At 35.1% G+C, this 25397-nt stretch overlaps 1 pseudogene; it reads left to right on the plus strand.

Annotated features, from left to right (window-relative positions):
- LOC127870159 (uncharacterized) overlaps positions 1 to 25397 on the plus strand; it is a 43713-nt pseudogene that overhangs the window by 926 nt on the left and 17390 nt on the right.

Raw genomic sequence — 25397 nt, forward strand, 5'->3', positions numbered from 1 at the left:
ATTTTTATAAACAACTGGCAGCAAGATGATTTGCAGATAATTGGTCAGTAACCACATTTCAACTTACTATTTTGAACTGTTAATTCTTTTCAGCTCAATTCAACAGTGAAAAATGTCCATATTATCACTTTAATATACTGTTAGTACTATTCAATTGTGACCAAAGTTCTTGTAATATAATTCGGACAGTACTAAGTTCGGACAGGTCCACTTAGGCTATTATACCATTATGATAATGGTATATATATATGGTTTAGTATATATATACATAAGTATATATATATATATGTGTGTGTGTGTGTGTGTGACGTCGTCAGCAGAAATCCGTACAAACGCGGTTACGTTATTTTTAGCTACGCGTGATTGAAGCGTGGCGTTTTTAAAATAGAAATAAAATTATATTCTGAAAAAACTATTGAAACTTGATATATATGCATATGTTCAAAGAATGAGATGACCCCGAGCTGTGATCGACAATGTACACTCATAATTGTTTAATTAGTTGGAAATAACCGTTGCTTTGTTGAGAGACCTCTACTAAAAATGGCGTGTCGTAATTACGCATTGACATTTTCCAGCGTTTGTTTGCGAGTTTCTTTGGAATAAATTGTCAATTAATCCTGAAAATTATTTCTTCAATTGAAGGATCGTAGTTAAAAACAGGTAAGATCTTTTAATAAACTTGACAATCATTAATGTTTGTAAACAAGTGTCCTATTTAGAGAACATTGAAAATAAAACTGTTAACCCGGAAGTAAAATACTTCGCCACGATTATGAAATTATTTTCGGTTTGATAAATACGGTATAGTATGGTTTATTACGGTTATTTAGAAGAGAGATTATGGTAATGGTTTAGCGCGAATAATGCACGGGTTTTGTGTGCATGTTTTAGCGCGAAAGCGCACGATTTTTTCGTTTTGGGGTATATATGATTTGCACATCTATTGAGTCGCCATTCGAGGGTGTATTTGACAGGCAAACGTTATGGAACAAGAAAACGAAAGGGTGATAACCCCGCCCGCCCGCCCTTAATGAGCAAATGTATGGTTAAATAATTGGTTACATTGCTTTTATGTTTATAATTTTGCAATTATAAAGTCTATATTTAGTATATTTTCAGTTCGGTTTTTAGTCCATGGGAGATGGGATCTTAACACAAACCGATTTCTTTACTGGGAAAGACGGTGGGTGTATTTTCATTTAAGTCTGAAGCAGCTAAGTTTTCTTGATTATTTTGACTCATTTTTTACTAAATATTGTGTTTGAATGAGGTTTTTTAAGTTATGGGTGTCATGTTTTTCGAGACTCTCACTTCCTGGAGATAGTACCTCCAGCATATTTATTGAAATATTGGTATGTTTATTATTTTTTGTTGTCTTTCGTAATGAACGTTTAATTTTAAAGACATTCTTATTGTACGTTTACTTAATATTTTCATTTTGGTGTGACTGGTTAGATGTTGAAGTCGGTTTAATATAGCTGTTCGCCATATGCATTTATATATTTCTCGGAATACTTATGATTTATCAACATTCTTTTTAGGTGCTTTATGGATTTTATGGTTTGAGTGATTTGTTTGTTTTTGTGTTGATGTCCGGGGTGTGTGCGGGATGCTTTTGATGTTTGTTTGTTATGTTAATTTGCGCAATGAAATTGATAATGTTTTAATTACATTTTTTACTAAATAATACTTAATGTTTACAGTATAATAATAGCTGCTTATTTGTAGATTTCTCTAAAATTAGAGGTTTCGGGAGGTGATGAAGGCACCTAGACACCGGTCTCGAGCCATGGGTCCTCATACGTCCCCCTGCCATTAAAAGAAAAAATAAGAAAACAAAAATGGCAGTAGGGTTGCGTATCCCGCTCGCGGTTTTACCTGAATCGTTTATTACTACTGATTATTGTATGGGGTGTACGTGAAGTCATGTACACTTCTCTTGATTGGTGGTGATGGATGAATCTTGCAGATATTAGCAGCTTCTTTGACCAAATTAATGTTTCACAATTGTTAATTTATAATATTTAAGCAAGTTAGCGTGATTGATTGGCATTGGGGGCGTCCTGTGTGCACTTTGGGCATCGGCCGGGATCAGTTTATTTAAACAGTAACTCTTTATTTGAGATATATACATGACGTCTAACTTTTATGAATAAATTTGCATTTTTTCACATGACACACATGTGCATGTGAAGAATTCATTATAACATGCCCTACAGCATTTAAATAGTATCGTTTCAGTTCTTTATACACCTGAACAAAGATGTTACACCGTTTCCAGTCGTCTCGAGGCTCATCAATTGAGCGGTGCCGTTGAGGTCTATATCCATTGCACATACAACACATGCGGGCGTCAGAAGAATTGTTTTTTGCATTTATATGTCGAAAGTCCTGTCAAATACAAGCACTCACTCCTATTTTGTCTTTGGTTTATTATTTTAATGATAATGATGATGATATGGGTTATAAAGATGATGAGATTTTAATAGTATTTTGAGAATAGAGAATAATAAATTTACTCATAACTATGAGTAAACTTTGTTGTTGGTTACACATATGCAATGGCGCACTTATTTAAATTGTAAATATGTCACAAAAAAGCTCAGCAAGCACGATCCCATATGACATATTACAGGTTCAGGATGATATTTTTATTGAAAATTTGAATTTGGTTGACATACTTTATTTTCAAAACAGACCACGAAGCATTATAAGGGGGCAATTGGCCCTTACCGGTACGTTAAAAACGTACGAAAAGCGTACCCTTACCCTAAACCGCAACACCTAACTGAACACCTATAAATAATCCTTTTTATCCTATATATTTCCTTCGTATCGGGGGCTACCGCTCCCATACCCCCACTTTGACGATAGTGGTAAACGACTGCGTACCGGTAAAGTGCAATCTAGCCCATTATAAGTGATAATATTGCAAGCGATGTAATTGAACTTAATGAAAATGTGCCCTCTTCAGATTCTGATAAAGACATGAACTATGAGTCAGACTGTTCAGAAAAAAAAACATGTTTCTGTATCAAATCAAAATTGTAGTCAGTTCGCTCTTTTCTTGTTCTTTTGCAGGAAAACAGATGCTTTACTTGGCGAATGAGAACAATTCACCCGGGAAAGGCACAAACACTGTTGTTAGCTATGTGCACCATGGCGAATAAGAACAATTCACCCGGGAAAGGCACACACACTGTTGTTAGCTATGTGCACCATGGCGAATGAGAACAATTCACCCGGGAAAGGCACAAACACTGTTGTTAGCTATGTGCACCACTACCTTCACCACTATGGTCTAGGGGAGAAAGAGGCAATTTTCCCCGTTGACAACTGTGCTGGACAAAATTAGAACTATTGTGTACTTTGGTATGTATTGTGGAAAGTTATTGTTGGTAAGAACTTTTACCTGTGCATACAATGTTATTGCATGAAAACTTGGGACCATTTTTGCATTTTAAAGGATAAAATTTTGGACAAAAAATATATACTTATGTTAAAAAAGATTTCATATAAATGGAATCTTTGATATTAAAAAATGTTTGGGAATGCTTTTTGCTTGGTTAACAAATAAAAAGGGGTTAATAAAGACAATATATTTGTGTTTAAGTTTTATTAGTTTTTTTACAGATTGTGAAAATGATATGTTAATATTCCTTTACATTTTCAATTCGGGCTTCACACTCGAATGTGATACGCGATGATGGTAACTGGCCACACTTAGTTCGAGCCTGACTGGCGTTTTGGATTTTGGAAGTCAAAGTGGAAGTATATTCATCAGTAGATATTGATTTACCATCTGATAATGTTAGTATACATATTGCAATGAGCACTGGCAAAATTATTACTTAGCCGATCAGAGTAACTCAACTTCAAACTGATCTACCTAAATCTCAACTACGTCAGCAACACCAGACCCTCACTTATATCAACGTGTCTGATAGCGTTGGCCCTCTTCAATAACTTCTGAATGTCCTGGGAACATAAACATATCCAACATCAGCACCACATCAATCCACACGCTAAATCCTCCACCGCCTAACACCGAAAACGTCCACTCGTCTCCTGTGTTACAACAAGAATCATCCTACCACGAAGATCCCCTGAACTCTCCAAACCATTGATACATGTCGCGCCCTGGCCTCTGAAGCCGCATCTAAAACCAGCCGCTCTTCGTCTTTATCCTCTTTATAATCGGCCTCATCCACCTCTTCTGCTTAACGACACAAGTAAATTTTATGTATATATTATCTCAAATAAACATCACTTTAAAGAATCTTCATTCGGAAATAAATAAACAGTACCAGTTCAACTCTACGATTTTGCAAGAAGCATGACAGAACTTACCGACCTTCTCCGCAATCAAAATCAATCCACCCAACCAGCTTCCGACCGTCACCAACAAACATCGTTTCGTGTTGAGGTCACCTACAACAACCATCATCACCATCTAGACCATTCTACCCAATCATCCACCATCCGTTATCACCAGTTCGATCCAGGAATAACGATACAAGACATGCGAAGGAAAACCATCGAGAGCTACGATATGTTAAAGTGATATTATGGGCATTTTATGACTCACCCAGTCCTGTAAGCCGAATTGATCCGTAAAACAAAATTGTGTCTTTGTGTCGTATGAACGAATCTGCACTAAAACTAAATTTAGTATCACATCGTACATGCATGATCAGTTGTCAAACGAAAGTACGGTTGATATTCAAATGCATGATTTGTCTCTTTCCGGGATAATGTTTGAGTATGTTGTTGCTGCATTAACAAATACAAGTGTATATGAAGTGAAAACATCAAAAGTAAACAACGGTTGCGATAGACATCTATAAACTGTTAGATGCCCATAATATCACTTTAATCATAGAATGTATTTGATAAGATTAATGTTTTGATTGAAACATGTACACGTTGTCATTTAACATGGGTGACCTTCTTTAAAAAAAAGCAATGCTTATTCAGGACAGTATTAAACAACTGGTAGCAAGATGACTTGCAGAAAATTGGTCAGTAACCACATTTTAACTAACTCTTTATACTTGTTAATTCTTTTCAGCTCTATTCAACAGTGAAACATGTCCATAATATCACTTTTATTTAAACCAATGCCTTACATTATCTAGTCATTTTTTAGAAGGTTAAATACAAATTATTTAAGTGTAAATGTTTGAAAGTGAATGCATGTTGACTAATTAACTTTGGAATTCATGTAAATATTGGTATTCAAGATTTTCTTGAGAGCAATTTTGTTGTTGTATGTAAAAATATTGCTGAACTAATCAGTTAAATTATTTACATTATCTGATCTCAATAATTTATTGTTGTACATAGAATATTGTGTTGTATGCAATTTTCTTTACAGCATTTCAATAGCATTTACTGTTCTAATGTATACAGTGTGTTTAGACATCACACTAAACAATGTGTTGTAACTTAAAATCACACTGTACACAGTGCATTGCAATTTATTGTTATAAATTGTAATCAACGTTTTTGCTGAAAACGAATCTCAATTTAAGTGTTCAACATGCAAATTTAATGGAGGACCTTTGAAACTGAAGCAGGGGTCAAGCCATGCCCTAGATCGATCATTTAAACATGACTTGTGGATGTTCGTTTTCACTGTAAGAATTTGGAATCTAAATGAGTATGTAACTGTTATTTAATACTTGTATTAGATTCTCTGTGATAGTTAGATCTGATAACAGCCGATTCCTACCAGTTGCGCTTCTTTATTATTTGTATTATCCTTTTTGATGTCTCATTGTATTAGCGTCTGTTCATATTGCAGCCATTTTGGATAAACGGGAAGTTGATTTCCTGATGCTGACATAAATGCATTCTGGTTAGTTTCAACTTGCTACAAGTTTTGAAAAGTAAGTCATATGAAATTATTTCCTCAAAACTCATAATCAACCAATAATATCTAATGGCAAGGTAATGGTCGTCTTTATCAATGATTTATTTATGTAACTGATATGTATTTCACTATTGTTTAATTCTAATATCGTCCGAAATATAATGTTAAGACAATTGTCACCGTGTCAAGAACGCTCTAATTCTATTGTACTTGTTTCATATGTGCGCTTTTATGTTAAAATTGCACAATGTAATGCGTGCGCTTATGACAATTATAAAAGGCACTGAAAATTCTCATTTGTGGACTCTGAACTTTGATTTCCTAGGTGTGAACCCTATTTTATTTTGTTATTATAAGAAGACATTTCATTTAAATGATAAATATTGGCTTTAAGAATTTAAGCTACATGAATGAATATATTTGTTTAAGGTCATATTAAAAAGTGAATGCAAATACTTACTGTACTAACTGAATTTGGATATTGCTGCAATTCTATGATGAATTACTCATGAATTGTATGTCTTATTGGAGTAATAATATTGAAAGTATTAAACATAAATAAATTGTAGAAATGTTATCAATCATTAGTTTACATTTCTTGTAACATCACAAGGGACAAGGGGCATATAGTTTTGTGTTTATTGTTTATTTGTGTTCCATGTCAAAGTCAAAATATGCATCAAAATATGTTGTAAAACAATCATACAGAATTAAATTAGACAACAATCACAGCTACCGCTCGGCTCTTGACCATATTTATGGGCAACTCCATAGAACAGACTCAAACAATGCTTTCATACTAGTTATATGTGACTGTTTTACTAAATGGACTAAAGCGATTGCACTACCCAATCAAGAGTCTATAACAGTGGCTAAGGCATTTGTTGATCACTTTGTTTCACGGTGTGGTGTTCCATTAATAGTTCATTCTGATCTTGGAACAAGCTTCACATCAAAACTATTTTCTAATATGCGTGATCTACTACAAATTCATTCTACTTAATCCACTACACAAAACACCCTCAAGCCGATGGCATAGAGGAACGCGTCAATTGTACACTTTGCAGCATGTTGTCTATGTATTGAGATGAGCTTCCCATCACAATAGTGTATCGAGTTGGGTGTTGTTATCACAAACGTCTTTGTAAATTAGTTACAAACTTATAAAAAGTTCAATTATATAAAAAGCTTATTCCTGTGTTGCACATTTTGGCACTGTGTCTAATAGAGACACTTAACTTTAAGCAGTTGCGATAATAGTTTGGATGTGAAAACGGTTTATAGAATTATTTTCTAGTGAGCGCGCTCAACTTAGAAGGCAGCGGCCTGATCACCCGAGATCCTTTCTCAACTGTTTTTGACGAAAACAAACTGTTATTAGAAACTTGTCCAATATAAATGCGTTTATATGGACGGCGTGGATCGCTTCTGAAAATGATAAATACTGCGATTAGTTGCTCAGCCAATGTATGTGTAAAACTTAGTCATAATGTTATGTAGTCTTATTTATAAGACGCGCAAAGAATTAAGAGATACTTTTTATATGGGCTAAATTCTTTGGAACGTCTTATCGGGGAAGTCAAAAATGTGTTGGAAACCAGAGTTTAAATTTTCATCGATTTGCGTAAAATTTCAAAATAACATTACCAACTCATTCAGTTTTAGTTCAGAAGTCAATATTTATCTCAAATATCGTCGAATTGAAGTTGAAAAGGCATAAATTCTTCAGTTAAACTTCTGCTTAAATCGCAAACCAATCGCTGACCTGTAGCCATGAAATGAAACTGTTTTGAATATGAACCAATCAGAAGAAGGCATTACGGTACGTAATTTTATTTAACATGAGCTTTTAACACCGACGACTTTTACCTCACTAGATCTAGTATGCTAATCTTTGTCGATTTAATAAACAGATATGGTACAGTTTCTATTCACTGTTCTAAGTTTCAGCAAGTTGTTATGCATGTCTTTTTCGCACCTCTGTGTTGTTTTATTTACTTACATCCTACGTTACATAGGAGGACGGTATACTGTACGATCTGTATCAAAATTATTTGTGTACAGTATAAAGATACAAGATGTAATTTATTTCAGAACTTTTTAATTGTCAATTTAGAAAAAAACAATGCTAAATTAATCCAGAAAAGTATAACATCGGTTTACTATGTAACGCTTTGCACCACAACAGACGAACGCAAACTGTATTGTACGCTGTTTATTCTCCCACTTTAAACAAGATGCTTTACATCGTCGTGTTATCGAATAATATCGACACAGCGAGCGAATCGAAAGATATTGAAAAATTGAATAGTGGTTGGATTTAAATTGATCAGGCGTGCAAAATTCAAAGTGTCATTACATAATTTCTACGGAACATTATCGAGAAATGAATTATCAACACAGGTATGTAAATATTATTGCAATCCGTTGATATTAAGTGTCTTATATCGGGGCTTGAATAATGCGCGCAAAATCCTTGCGCAACAATATAGACAAAGAACGAAAAATTCCCACCATTGATCTTTCCCCCTGTGTACGCTCCAAATATTACCCATATAAAAAGTAGCTTAATATTTAAGAGCGTCACAAATTTGGACTAAATGTTATGAGGATCTCAATAACTGTTTCCCAGATCACACAATGGATTGCGAGGTCTGCCAATCATCATTCCGAAGTAAGACGGATCTTTTGGAGCCATCTGGCAAAAACCGACCATCGCCGCATGACGTATATCTTCGTGTAGTGCGTCGGTAAACATGCAAGAAATTTTAAGTCCAACTGAGACCTGCGGCGCCACATCAGAGCTCATCATCAACACGAACATGATCATACGCTTAGAGTACTTCCACGACTTCTATCTTCTGAAAACACCTTCTACTTCTCTACAAATCCCAAAGTTCATTTTTTGACAAATTCCTCTCCAAATCCTTTGCTTCAAAGGCCATAGGAGCTAGACGACTTGTTACTAAATGGGCGGAAGGACGCGTTACTGGGATCACCCGATGGGTCGAAGGCTGGAATTCGCTGTTTTCATCTTCTTCAACATCATCCGTGGCAACTTCATCAATCAACAACCCAGATCTAATCCTAAAATTCATGACTATGGACATCACTGGATGACCCACCATTTGTTTTCTAACACTACTTACATCAAAGCAAAATTCCCACTATCCACATTGACTGGTGCTTGTCTGTTAAGCCCTTTGGTACGACGTATGAAGGCACTGCCTAAGGTAATATATATTCCCTCAGGTTGTTGGGAACTAGGAAATCTATCCCATCATATTTCTATTTCATCATTACTTGGACTTCAATCCAACCAGACTCAATCTGTGGTAGTCTTCCGACCTTCACGTCAAGAAAATCTCCTGATCTTGCTGCCACATCATCTTTACATTTAAGTCCAGCACTCCCTACACAAGCCTTTGTTGCAGTCTATTTGTCTTCCACCGATCCTGTCCCCGTGTCCGCATTGTCTGTCATACCTGATGCAACAACTTCCCCTACAATGTATGGTGTCTCTTCCAAATCAACATCTGATCTTGTTACTGCTCGAACATCTAAGTCAACGCCGGTTCGATAATATCTGATTATTGATGAACATCCAACTCAACCCGATCTTGACTACAATGACCTACGAAAACCCACACCAATCTCCTTATCCTCTCGGCAACGCACCTAAAACATAAAGACCAGTGATCATCAGCCAACACCAGCAGTATTACGATCATACTCTATGCAGTGTTTTTTCACTTATGGCGGCGGGGCCCGTCCAAAGGGAAAACTGCGTCGTTTTTTAGGAAAAGGGGAAAATTAAAAATTCACTCATTTATATGTTATGATATTTATTATATGAATACACATGTTAGTATGAATATAATATTCACAGCAGAATGTCTTGTCCTTTTTCTGAAATACATATACCAATAATTTTTTCAACATACTGCGGTACACCATTTTCAAAGTAAAGTAGTGTCATAAGTAAAGATACCTCATTAACATTGTTATTGTTTTCTTTAAGATTTGTTATTGTAGTAAACATTCAAAATTCAGGAGAATTTATCTCTTTTATATAAACCCAATAAACACAATTACTGTCGCTTTAATGGTGTTTTCAAAATGCATTTTATTTAACAAGATAGTGATCTATCAGTTTATATGTAATTAAATCTGTGTATTTACCTCGTGTTAATTCCATTGTATGTTGTTATTGTATGATGAGTCCAATTGTAACAACTTAACTGATATTCCTGCACTGTCAAAATAGATGCAGCAATGTACACAGCTGACGTCATATGTTGGAATACGGTGTAGGGTTATTGCATGCATTTGATTTCAAATAGGTATTACACTTCTAATGATCACTCTTCTTTTGTGTATTCGAAATCGATTTTAATGATAAATTACATATTGTTCATTCATGGATATTGTTAAAACAAAATGCTTTGCATGGGACTATTTGAGACGCTAGCTGCGCAGCAAATACAGAAGTTTTATGATGCAGTATTTCATGTTGTATTATTAAACATGAATATTTCAAGCTATTTATTGTTTCAATGTATCAAGCTTAACCTGTTCTGCGATTAAGAAATGACATTGATGATGATTGTTGATTTGTTATAATTAAAATTGTATTCTTGTTTAAATGCATCCGTATTACAATATATGCTGCAGGATGTTGCACGATTATGATATGGCTGCAGACAAATCTGCAGCATCCCAAGGGTATATAAGGTTTTGGCAACAGTTACCCGATCCATGGACTTGGCAGTGAAGGGTGTACCCGGGCGGGCACGGACGACGGGCCGTTCAAAAAGTTTTAACGGTCCTCTCCTCCGGGCCAGCTCGGACTGCACCTGGAAATAGTTACCCCCTCACAGGGGTAACCGACTGGCCACAGCGACGAGTGTCACGGGAGCCTCTTGAGCTCCCCTTTTTTTTCTTTTTTTATACCAGTGAACGATAAGGTCTCATTGGCCACCGTGCACTGGTGTATTTGTATTAAAAAAATAAACCTTCGGCGAAAACCCGAGCAGTTGGGGGTAAATTTGACCTACTTAGGCCCAAAATTAATATTTTTCTCATTAAAGGTCACAGGGGCAGGTCCGCACATAAGTCAGTCGTGAAGACGCAGCGAGACCTGTAAATAAACTCTGACATTCACACACTTTGGCAACAGTTGCTAACAACAAACATCACTGTTCGATATAAAGAAAACCCTGTAAAAGTAAAAAAACAAACATTCAATAATTCATAAAAATAAAAATTGTCAAGAATTAAGCGTATTAAATCATTTTGGACATTTAAGTCACATTGCCTACTAAGTGAGGATTATTGAAATAAATAAGTATCAATGAAGGTTTACTGAGTAAGAAGTTTAGAACTTTTATCGTAATAAAAAACAGTTCACACAGCAGAGCAGCTTTTCGTCAAACGTTCGTCATTTATTTGTTGATACATCTGAGATTAGTCATATTGTAATATTCAAATATACTTTATGCACAAAGAAATAAAAAGAAAGTATTTTCATAATTAAAGCAATCTCAGTCATTTTTATATTTAGAGTTTGCTGCTAGACTCAAACTCAAATCAACATTAACATAAACGTTAAACGGATTGTGCGGATTTCGACGAGAGGCTTTGAACGGATGGAACTCCGGTTGGAAGGCGACCATTGAAACCAAGACCAAACGAAATAGACGGATGGATCAACAGGTGGAGGACCCGGGCACGGATGCTAGATCGCAGCGAGAAAGGAAAAAGGAAACGCAAGATGTTAGCTACGAGGGGGTCGAAGCAATATTACTGAACATTTATCATATTACAATATAGCCATTATATGTATCTTTTGACGATTTGAAAACCAAACATTTTTAAAGCGTTGCCACGCGAAACGATTGAATAATTTGGAGAGTTATGTTGTTGTCGTTTAAATTTACGAAACTACAAAGATTGCTTATATAGGGTATAAAATACTTATACTATGTATACACGGCGGAATAGCCGAGAGGGTTAATGCGTTTCTACTAGAGACTAACTCCAGGACTTCGTTGGTCACTGGTTCGAGCCCTGGTACAGGCTACGTTTTTTTCCTTTTTTGAATTTTATTCTTGATTTTTTACAAGAGCTTTTAAGATCACATATTTACATTTATCAATATAAAGCATTTAATGACAAACTTCAAAATATGACAAAATCTGTGAAAAGGCCCCTTTAAGACTCGCTTACATTATGGTTGTACTTTGGTCAATTTAAGTTACGTAAACGTTTTCGTACGTTCGGCGCGTTCAAATAATACTACGGACACTGAGTTTTGGGGGATATTGTTAACATCTTTGCCAGGGTTCACATGTATCGTCCGGATTGTATTTAAAGTATGTAGACTGTATTCATAAATTTAATTTTTAGGACAAGAACCTCTTTCTTGTATACTTAGCTGACTGAAACAATATATATGTACTATGCCACTATCAACCTTTTTCCGTGTGGTAAGGGGCTGTAATACGAAATCAAGAATTTTTTGAATTGGAAAACCTGTTATTCTGCTGCTAAATTGTTATTTTTCGTAATATTTTCACAATTCCATAACTCGTCAGCGTGTCGATGTTTATATCGGGCCAAGTGACTTCCTCTCTTTTACTGTAGCGATTAATTTGAGGCCCGTCTAAGGGTTTTCTGTAATCCGCTAAAAATAAGCGCTAACAATTTAAATCCAATTTGAGTCCGTTATTAAATTATCACACACCTTTGCTAGACAAATCCATCTAGGTACCATAACAGGTGCAGAAAATTGTCCGGAAACCATGTTTAAGGCCGTATCTGAGATTCGTCTCAACAATAAATCCATACGGAAGACGGCTATGGAGTTCGGTATTCCATACCAGACGCTTCGTGGCAGGATAAGCGTCGACATTGACCCTGATAAATTCGGGAGAGAAACCCTCTACTGAAGAAGAGGAGTAGATCTCGTCGAATGTACCGAGGTGGGTTATGGGTTATCAAATGCAGAAGTATGCCGGAGAGATGGCTTTCCGATTTGGGAGAATATTCTTTGCCTGATGGTTTGATAAGAATAATTCAAAACCAACGATCTTTCCAAGGCAGTTCAATTTTATTTCTGTAAAGCGAGACAAAGAAATATTTTAATATGTTCAAATAATATACATGAGAATTTACAAGCACAGTTTATGATAGCATTTTATATAGCATTTGAAATAAAATACTTCTACAGTAATTTTTAGAAACATAGAATTTCAATTACTAACAATAATAAGCCTACATTTTAATATTTGTTATATCAGTTTTCGGTCCAGTTATTATAAATTGTACACAATTCTTTACATACCGAATAAGAGTTAACAATATAATATTTTTAATTAGCACAATAACATCAAAATACAGCTAAAATCAGTAATTAACTATAAATTACCGCACTTAGTAAAATAATTCAAACAACAAATGCATATCAAACATGTAAATAAACCATACCTGTAAAGCGAGACAGACAATACTGTTTGCGCGAAGATTAAAAACTGATAATAGGGGTGTGATTTCGATCGTGATAGCTCGGCTATCTCCGGGCTTTCCGTAAGATTTTTTTCCACAAAACTGCTTACTGGTATTAATCGGTTTCTCCTGTTTTGGTAAGTTCCTAGGTATATATTTCTGGTGAATCAGTGACCAATTAACTGGAATTAATAGATTTTTATAATTCCTAGGTATAATTATAATACCTGCGATCAGTTTGCGTACTGTTTTTTCCACCCTGATTTATATTCTTGAAACTGGGAATATGTGTTTTGTTGAACCGAATTCTCTTATATTTATAGGTCATTAACCACAACCGAAATATGTTTTGTTTCGTTTTTGTTAATAAGAATTTGCTTGCGAAGTATTTCCTTGCTGAAGGTGAAGACAAGTGTAAAACATGTACTTATTTCTTTTGTTCTTGGTCACTATTTGTTATTCTCATATGATACTTATATATGATAATGATATATAATAAAATTAACAATTAATGTAAATATTAATCCATGAAGTCAGTGTTTTGTTTTTAAAGGGATTACAGATGTTTCCAACTATAAATGATCGACCTTATCTTAATATTGTCAGCTGGGGCCAATGCGACGTATGCGGACACTGGGTCCACTTGGCATTCTGCCACAAAAATAGAGTTTTAAGACACGGAGAGGAGTTTCACTGTATTCGTGATTCTTGAATATCAAATTAGTATGTTTCTTTGAATTGTTAAAGTTTATATATGTTGACATGTTTTAATTATTTTGTTCGCCAAAAAAGGCGTGATACTTATCACCTTTTTTTAAATACATACTTGTTGTGTTACCGATTTACGTTTCATTCGTTATAAAATGCACACTAACAAAAACCCAACAACTCGCTTAACACAGCCTTTTCAAAAATTAAGCGATACCCCGTGCCAAACCTCATTATATATTGATTGTTAATCACATTTTTAAACGACTGTATTGAATTCTAAACATTTTCACCAAAAAAACGATTTTCGAAATCGAATGTAGAAGCTATTACAATAATTTTATTTCTATAACTCAAAATCCGAAATACGTTTTGGAATCGTTTGCTTGCTTATTAAATATTTAACTGTTAAATAAAATCCCTCCACGTCCATATTGTTGTCTTAAAATACATAGGGTATCTAGTTTCGTCACTGAAAATACGTCACATGAGATACGTCATAAATTGCGTAATCAATTGGATTAAAGAAACATTATTATTAAAAATCAACGAAAATTTCGTACAATTGTTCGTAAAATAAACTTAACCAATTAAAAATCACTGTTGCTTATGGCTTGCCGAAATCTCAACGCCAGATGTGGTCTGGTAAAATAGATGTTTGTAGATACAAAATGCTCGTTTTTATTATTGTTTTGCATATTTATTCATACGACACATGAACACTAACATGGTGTTCGTGTGTCGTATGAAAAGATATATTCGCGGGAATTAATTGTGGCCACAAATAAATGAAAACGAGCATTATGTATCTACAAAAATCTATGTAATCATACCACATCTAGCGAAATTTTGGCTATTGCTTCAAGGAACACTGATTGTTAAGGTGTTAACTTTATTTTAAGATATACTTAACGAAATTTTCGTTGATTTTGAGCGTTATAAAAGTACGGAAAGCTGGTTCTTTCTAAATTTTGTGAAGGACAAAATTAGTGTGATATGCAATATGAACGATAACACAGGCAGAGCTGGGCTGGACGTCGAACTAGCGATATGTCGGCAGGCCGATTATAGGCGTCCGACCCAGCTGTGTCGTGTGTTATTGTCTATATGGTATTTCCAGAACATTTACAGACATTCCTCTTGTTCTTTGAATAAATGTTAAAGTAGCATTACTACTCAAAATCAACGAAAATCCCGTACAATCGTTCGTAAAATAAACTTAACCAATTAAAAATCAGTGTTCCTTATGGCAATTGCCGAAATTTCAACGCCAGATGTGGTCTGGTACAATAGATGTTTGTAGATACAAAATATGCGTTTTCCTTATTGTTTTGCATATCTATTCATACGACACATGAATACTAAAATGGTGTTCGTGTGTCGTATTAAAAGATATATTCGCGGGAATTAATTGTGGCCACAAATAAATAAAAACGAGCATTTTGTATCTACAAAAATCTATGTAATCTTACCACATCTAGCGTTGAAATTTTGGCTATTGCTATAAGGAACACTGATTGTTAAGGTGTTTACTTTATTTTACGAAATACTTAAAGTAACATTACAATTCGAAATCAACGAAAAGTTCGTACAATTGTTCGTAAAATAAACTTAACCAATTAAAAATCAGTGTTCCTTATGGCAATTGCCGAAATTTCAACGTCAGATGTGGTCTGGTAAAATAGATGTTTGTAGATACAAAATGCTTTTTTTTATTATTGTGTTGCATATTTATTCATACGACACATGAACACTAAACTGGTGTTTGTGTGTCGTATAAATAGATATATTCGCGGGAATTAATTGTGGCCACAAATAAATAAAAACGAGCATTTTGTATCTACATAAATCTATGTAATCATACGACATTCAGCGTTGAAATTGTGGCTATTGCTATAAGAAACACTGATTGTTTAGGTGTTAACTTTATTTCACGAAATACTTTACGAAATTTGCGTTGATTTTGAGCGTTATAGAGACTTTAACGAAATTTTCGTTGTTTTTGAGCGTTATAGAGACATGGGCATTTTTCACTGTTGAATTGAGCTGAAAAGAATTAACAGGTCAAAAGAGTTCGTTAAAATGTGGTTACTGACCAATTATCTGCAACTCATTTTTCTACCAGTTCTTTAAAAATATACATTATGTTCGATATTTTACGTGACTCACCCAGTCCTCTTAATTGTATTTTTCATAAGGATCGGAGTAAGTGTTCGTGTGTCGTATGAATAGATATCGATTTTGAGCGTTATAGAAGACTGGTATTAACCCAGTAAAACCTCAATTACACAAAAAAATCAGGTATATGCTATGGTTATTCTAACATGATTATTTAGAAGCAAGAATTTACGACTTGGTACATCATTATATAGTCCAGGACCGATATTCGATTTTTTTACCGAACCTCAAACAAATTGCAACAGAAAATGTTTTTAGTGATTTGGACTCTTGCATATGCTAACTATTACGTATAAAAAATCGCCATTGATAGATCAAGAGCAAAAAGTAGTTTTTTGCCTCTAAAATATGACATTTTGAGAGTTTTTTTAGAAATAACAATGAATATTATGTACACGGTTCTTTACATATTTGTCGTTGTTGTATGTTCCTCGCGATGCGAACTTGTGACACTGCATTTGCATGTTTAGAGTAATACATATGTAATAAACATAAATGGAATTTAGTGATATGACCTTGACCTTGAGAATTTGACCTTGGGCAAACCCGCGGACTGTTAACCAAAAATAGTACATTGTCCACTTTATACATCGGTATAAGATACGTCCAGTTCATTTTGCAAACTATTCGAGCAACTCGATCCTTTGCATTCTTTACACGCTATGGAGCACTCAAGTCCATGTTTTTGCACGAACACCGCTTACTGTCACAGTTCGTGTCACAGTTCGTTTTGCACTTCCATCTGATGATTGCGTCGAGTTCTGATGGTGCGGGCGGCATGTCTGTCCTGATTGGAACAAAGAGCCAAGTATCCAGCTTCCATCCCCAGCAACATGGATCTTGTGTCGACTCTACTATCCAATCTCCTATTTGAAGACGGGCGCGAAGACAGTAAAACTTTGCGGAAGCAGATGTAGGTTGTCAGGTATGGATTTCCACAGTTTTGCGGTTGTTGATGGCCTTTTCCGTGAAAAGTCGCAGGCGTAGGCTGTTTAAATTTTCAACGCTTGACCCGCCATATAGTGCTACTATAATTCTCTCACCTACGCACGTCACCTGTTCTTGATGTATGCATTCCTGGAAGTGGCTTATGTCATTCTGTAACACTTCACACGATCTAACCTTTTTTCAACGCGGCCCCTTTGCCAATTCGAAAATTCGCGAAGTTGTATCACACCCTGTTAAGGCATGCACAGCTGGAAGTAAATTACAGATGCGTTTACCCAGAACAGTTTTGGTTTTTCTTACACTCCAAACCTTAACTTTTCGTGTTAGACCAACGTGTCTGTCAGACCGGAAGACTATGTCATTGTCCTCTAGCACTGCATGGTGGCACAGGAGCACCAATAAGTCTGTGTCTTCACAAATCAGTGTCGCTTTCTTTCTGGTAGCCCATTCGACAGCTGTTTTGTCGTCCAGTTCGAAAGTTAACACTGCACGTTTGATGATTTAGTGCATCTGCAGCTGGTAAATCGTGTGCATACCCCAATCGTGCCAGCACCTGATTTCCCCATTCATCATCTCTGTTTATTGACTGTTGTTGTTTTTTATTTTGGAAATCAAACGTTCGAACTGGAAATACATCAAATCACCATTTGTTTCCACTAGTTTTCCCGACTTGTCCGAAAAATAAACAATGTTTTTTCAAAGTCAAATCCACCGCCCGATCGCAAACGTTTATACTCTTCTGACAAATTCTGATCAGGGTTTTTGGAACGCCTAAGTTCGGAGCTCCAGATAAGGGTCGTATTTTCATAATTACGAATTATTTTTAAGTCTGTTACGTATTTATTTTAAAATCTTGTCGTACCATTAAGAATTACAAAATCAAGTTACGAATATTATTTTTACATCGGTTCGTATCGATTTTTATTGAGTTCTGTTCGCGTATTAAAGATCTTTGAAGTGCTTATATAGAATGGTTATCGGGTTTGTTTAACAAAGCGCATTTTTTCCAATAAAAGCGGCGTATATAGTCTATCTGTCAAAAAACAATGGCGGCGCCCAGAGAGCGTCCTAAAAACTGCAAAGCGTCCAAAAACACACTTTTAACATATTGTACGCAAAGTGAGCCGAAGTTAAATGTTTAGAAAGACATTATAGAAAAGATCTTATACGATGTTGTATGTTCAGTTGCCGACACAGTCGGAAAAGCTAAACAAAAAACGCGACACGACGGGTCCAAACTTAAACACAAAAAAACATTGAACGAGTGGAAGGGACAAGTCCCGTGGCTAATCGTTGAAAAGATTGAAGGAAAGACCCGTTTTAATTGTGAAATATGTAAAAATTCATCTAAGGCATGCAATCTAAGCACAGTTTGGGCATATGAAGGTATTTGAAAATAAAATTGTATAATACTGAAAAGACACTGTTGAACTCGTATAAATAATGTTGCTAGTATGTTTATTTTGATTTTTTTGCATGAAAATAACCATTATTATTTTTTTTAGGTCATTTAGAAAAAATAAGAATTATTTTCCAAAGCTTGGTAGTAACGTTAAGAATAAAATTTCAGAGTTAAGAATTCTTTTTGAAAATCTGGTAGTAATTTAAGAATTTCACAAAACCATATCTGGAGCTCTGTAAGTTCTTTTTGTCTGCAAGTCTCGCCGACACACTGTATGTACGGTTTGTCCAGGTATAACAGTGAAGGTGAGACCCAGTGTATGTGCTAAAGCGTTGATAGCATCACATCCTTTCTGGCGTAGAACAACTGTGGGCTGTCCATCTTCTATAAAGGCGTCGCAGAATATGCAACTCAGTTTTGGACCCTGAAATAGACATAAAAATCGTTAACTGTGCAAAATATCCCACAGATAACAAGATATAAGAACGAATGAGATTTTGGATCTTTCATGATGACGCTTAAAATGAAAATACCCAAGCTTTCTTTTCATACGCTTCGTCAAAATGTTTAAATGTATTGCAGTTATAATAAACTGCACTAACATGTCATAGAAATGTAATGTGTGGATGATTTGCGCGTATAAATGATGATTGATTTAAAAGAAATTGACCCGAATAGGATTCCGTAGTTTTATTTTTTTGAAAATAATGCACTGTATGTTTTATTTTTCAACAAGTACATACTAATGGTATCTCATCCAATGCATGCTTGTAAATTATCACCATAATACAACAAAACTGACACAAATAAATGCATTAATCTTGTTTCAATGATAAAAAAAACAAGCCTCGTGTATTATGACGTCAACAATACCGATCGTGACGTAGTAACTATATAAATATTGCATAAATCTTAATACAAAGCGGGTAAAATTACGAGGGATAAAGGTAAATGTTTTATCTTTACAGCGTTGCATTTTTTGTATGTTAATAGTATACAAAGTTACTTACATTTTGATCACAATCGTTGACCGATGGATCCGTTATTGATTCTGGTTGTAACTTCCGGTGAAAACTTTCGGCATAGTAAACGCGAGTATGGTGGTAAATAATGGCCATAACAATCAAACACGGTAAAGACGATTTGTTTTTATTAATATTTTTTAAAAGGCTTCGAATTTTCATGGCGATTTTTTTGGTAATATGTATTTATTCATGGGCTACATGATGCAATTGATTTTATTTCTGTTGCAATTTGTTTGAGGTTAAACAGTATATGTCCTGGACTATAGACGGTAAGACCGCAAAGGGAGAAAAAGTGTCTCTGGAGACGCTTTGAGCGACATGAGCGAAACGTTATTCTTTAGTGACAATATAACGTTCTGGGGAGTTAATCCTTAAACCGCAAAAAGGTTACAAAACAGAGGCTAAACTCAACACAAGTATGTAACAAAATCTACGCAAGGCCGGTTAAGTTTATCATGCGGGTAATATACTCAAACCCGACTGTTTCGCGAGTCGGTTTTTCATAAGCGCCATCTGGATGTTGTTTTTTAAATTGTCCGTTCAACTTTGTCACTTTCTGTGTTCGTCTGCTTCCAAGTGTAAGGCCACACACTATCAATATTATTTCTTTTTTTGAGGGGATTACTCACCACCGTTTTTTTTTATTTTGTCAGGCCCTATAAACATGCCAATGTTTAGTTACTGAAAAGACGATTTCAGGGCTTAACTTAGCAGAAACTCAATTTTTTTTTGTTGATTCGAGATTCGAATCAGAGATAGTAGCCTTATGATAAGGACAACCTCAAGAGATCATTTAATGATACCCTTGGTGGAATGTCCGTCTACAGAGCCTCACTAGTCTACAATGTCCCTGATTCAACCTTTAGGGACAGAACAAGGTAAAATGTTGACATTGACCTTAGACATGGAGCAGAGAAACTCTTGACATGCGAAGAGGAAAGAAAGTTAGCTGACCATATAGTTTGTATGGCAACTATAGGTTATGGGTATTTTTGTCACTGATGTAAGATTCGTGGCTGTATCGCAATGGTCTAACTAATGCTCCAGAGCGGATATGGAATGTTGACGAGACAGGTTTCGAAGACCCAAGCATTGACCTCACTACGGTCTAAAACAGTCACAATGATCGGGGATATAAAAGCTCTTGGCAACCATGCACCACCCTTTTACATTTTTCCAAGAAAGAGGTGGCAAGACAACTTCATAAAAAGTGCGGTTGCAGGGTCCGTGGATAAAATGTCAGAGAGTGGTTGTATTAACCGGGGCATATTTGAAGAGAATGTGACGAGCCCGGTATGCAGCCTTGAATGCAAACGTGGATGACAACCCAGTAACATTTATACTCTTATGATGGACACAAGAGTCATCTTTCCCTGACACTAACCGCATGGGCATTGGACAGAATAATTATTTAGTTCTTTCTTCCCCCACACTCCAGCAACCTCACAGCCCTTTCACATTGGGGTGTTATGACCTATGAAGGCGTTCTGCATTAGGGAATGTATGGCCTTCATGCATTCCAACCAAGATATTTCAACTACAAGAGGCGTTACTAGGCTTACTGTTGAGCCCTTTACCACGGCATTTTGCACAGATAACATTTCATCGGTTTTCAAAAAGTCTGACATATACCCATTTTGTGCTAGCACCATTACTGATGTCCAGACAGCCCAGCATCTATATTCCCAAATGTGGACATTGATGAGAGCGACTCTGTATCTGAGGTGGTTGTAGCAAAAATTACAAAAGTTGTGCAACGTCCAAAGAAGAATTTTTTCCCACCAGTGAAGATGGTCGGCAATCTTAACACTGAAGCAAATGCTGATTCGCTGCGCCGACAGCAAGCATCGAGTGAGTTCAAGGCCTTAAAGGAGACAAAAAAAGCTCAGGCCACACAACAACAGCAGGCACAACAGCAATCTACATCTAGAACGTAAGCAAAACCGGAGCGATAACTACCGCTTGATTCAGGGTCAGAGTCCACTCTTGACAGTGACATGGAGAGTGACTGCGTGTGCCAGAAAAGTGTTTTTTAAATGGGGTGAATGTTGCGTGTGTGCAAATTAGGTACATTTAGGTAACTGCGCTGATTTTCGTTTTAAACTGTCATATATTGATAAAAATATGTTACAATAACACAAAAAAGGTAGGACAAAATATACATTGAAGACGAATATCATAAAATGCAGCAAAGACAAATTAGCGCCCCGAGCCGAATGTGACGAAGATATTTCGTACATATTTTCCTACAATAATCGAAGCATTCGTCTTTTTATTAGGATCGGAGTAAGTGTTCGTGTGTTTGTATATATATCGTTGCAGGAAATTAAAATTAAACAAAATTGTGTCGTATGAACGAATCTGAACTAAAACTAAATTTAGAGTCACATCCCACATGCATCATGCTGGCAAATTCGACTGTACAGACATTTTTTATTTCAAAATTAAATATATGGCTTATGTCGCATTTTTCGTCAAATGTTCTTAACTTTAATTTCAAGTTATATTGAAATATATGTAAAATAAGTTTTTTTACACATTTAATATAAATTCATAAATATTTGACAAAATCGAATAATCTCGCTTTAATAACGTAATTGATCTTTCTTTTGAATGATATGTCAGATCTTTGTTTATTCATGTTTCCTTTAATATAAGTGCTGTTTAGCCTATTTACCGCGGATCAACCCGCCACAAAAATAAATAACAATGGCGGAGAGCGGTGTTCTTATGCTGCTACCGCACTTAAAATAAAAGGATTTTCGTCATACAAAGTCCATTATCAATATAAGTTCAGTCATATGTATTTTTTTACGACTTGTATCTAATATATGAAGATCGTTTCTAGACGCACATGAATATTCCATAAGTACCGCGAGGAAACCGTGTTGTAGGTTACATTGTGCCAATTAATTATTGGGAATATTATCAAATGTGTATATGACCATTAAAGTCTCTATAACGCTCAAAATCAACGAAAATTTTCGTTAAGTATTTCGTAAAATAAAGTTAACACCTTAACAATCAGTGTTTCTTGTAGCAATAGCCAAAATTTCAACGATATATGTGGCATTATTACATAGATTTTTGTAGATACAAAATGCTCGTTTTAATTGATTTGTGGCCACAATTAATTCCCGCGAATATATCTTTTCATACGACACACGAACACCATGTTAGTGTTCATGTGTCGTATGAATAGATATGCAAAACAATAATAAAAACGAGCATTTTGTATCTCCAAACATCTATTTTACCAGACCACATCTGGCGTTGAGATTTCGGCAATTGCCATAAGGAACACTGATTTTTAATTGGGTAAGTTTATTTAACGAACAATTGTACGAAATTTTCATTGATTTTGAATAGTAATGTTACTTGAAGTGAGATATTTAATGATGTTTGTTTGTTTACAAAAACCGCATTGTTTAAAAGAATGACCATGTGTCTTTTAATAAATATTTCCATATGATATCGATCTCCCTCAGTGTATATATATTTCGGAACTGTGAGTTTTGCTTTAGATATTCTGGACAAGAGGTTGAACTTTTTCAATAACACCTTTATGTTCATAATCCCATATCTCACAACCATACGATTCAATTTGCAGTTGGGAATGAACAAATAATTGTATGGGTAAATCTAAATTGTTTATACTTTTAAACATGGCTGTGCTGACGTAGTCTACCACGTGCTTTTTTAACGGAAGAAAACTTCCCGAGGAAGTAAATATTTCCAGCTGTATTTGAAAGTAATCAGTGTATATTGTTTATAATATGAATAAATGTGTGCAACACGTGTATGTAGTGCCGACTGAACGAGAAAAGCTGGTTTTTGTTTTGATTGTTTTTTTGTATAACGTACATGCTACGTTTTCTGAATCAGGGTGTGTGTGTGTACAGTTATCGTTGGTGCTTGATATTTTCTTACACGTTGGTGTATAGTGTGGATGACGTAACTGCAGAATAATTATTTTTATATTGTTGTTATTTTACTTGTAACATCATTTAAAACGATGTAATGTAGTTATTCGGACAGTTGTTATATTAATTTTGTTTTGCTCAGATAAATATGAATTAATCAATTTTCAGAGTTCCTTTTTGGGGCTTACAATGGGGTTTACTTCATTGCGTGTTTTTAATTTTGTTATTAGATACAAGCGATGTCTGTTATACAATTAATGCAAACACTAACAATCAGAGAACGACTCGTCTAGTTCATTTTTATAACATGCTTTTAATTAGTGTCATATTTTTATGTCCGCCCCCCCCCCAGTCTATACCGGAGGACATATTATTTTGCCCTGTTTTTTGGTTTGCGTCAAACTTTAACATTGGCCATAACTTTTTCAATATTGAAGATAGCAACTTGATATATGGTATGCATGTGTATCTCATAGAGCTGCACATTTTGAGTGGTGAAAGGTCAAGGTCATTCTTCAAGGTCAAAGGTCAAATATATGAATGGTACATAATGTTTCACATACACATCTTGTTATTTATGTTAATGTGTATTTTGAACTATGTATTTCCGGATACTTTGATATTAGGTGGGGGGGGGTTTAATTTACATATTTTAAGCAATTGAGTTGCGGTTTTATTTACTTGGTGCACTGGGATGAATGCTTAATAAAGGACTTAAAATAGGGGCAAACTATCATATTTGTTACAGGAGAAAAAATATTAATTCACCAAGTGGGCATTGTTCATTAAGGAGGATAGTTGAGGATCATACAAACCAGCAAATTTGATGTGTAACGATTGGTGTTCCCATAATAAAATGGTCTTGGGAAACATATTAACTCTCTGCTGTCAGACATTGAATATGTACAGAAAATAAACAAAAACAATGATGATATTAAACTTCAATATGCTCTACCAATTTATAAATATCAAACTATAAAGGAAATTCCAGACTGTGAATTACAGTTTACAATAACTGATCAACTTTTTTTAGAAACTCTGCTCATAGAATTAAGGGGAAAAATCTATTGCATATGGTTCTTATAAAAAAAAGGAAAGTGAACTTACAGAAAGCAAATTACTGACAAGAATAAAAGAGCTGGAAGAAAACGTCTCATAACTAGAACGTTTAAAAACTTAAATAAATAATATTCAGAATGCAATTTTAAAAGGAAGTATGCTCAGATCCAAACTTTAATGGACTTTACAAGGTGAAAAGCCATCTAAATATTTCTGCAGCCTAGAAAAACACAATGCAATAGCCAAAACATTATATAAATTAGTAAGAGGGCCAAGATGGCCCTAGTTCGCTTACCTGACAAGAGTGTGTTCATTAAACTATTACCAAATGTATTGGGCTGTTTGTAAAACATGCATGCCTGCATATGAGCTGTCAGTTGTAATGGCAGCCATTGTGTGAATATGAATATATTAGTCATTGTGACTTTGACTTTTGACCTTGGTTTCTTGAGTTGTCATCTGGACACCATTTCACCGTGTTGAGTCATTGTTATTAAGACGTTTGACCTAGTGACTTGAACATTATATTGGTCATCTGCTAGTCATGATCAATGTAACTATGAAGATCATGAATCAAGGCGTAAGCATTGTCAGTAAATATCAAGAAACAATTTTATTGTTTTGAGTCACTGTGATGTTGATCTTTGATGTAATGATTTGAAACTCAAAAGGGGTATTTTTATAATCATAATCAATGTACCTATGAAGTCTTTATCCTAGGTAAAAGTGTTTTTTAGTTATCATTTGAAAACTAAATATTGTATTTTGAA

Source organism: Dreissena polymorpha, chromosome 2 (assembly GCF_020536995.1).
Source record: "Dreissena polymorpha isolate Duluth1 chromosome 2, UMN_Dpol_1.0, whole genome shotgun sequence".
NCBI lineage: Eukaryota > Metazoa > Mollusca > Bivalvia > Myida > Dreissenidae > Dreissena > Dreissena polymorpha.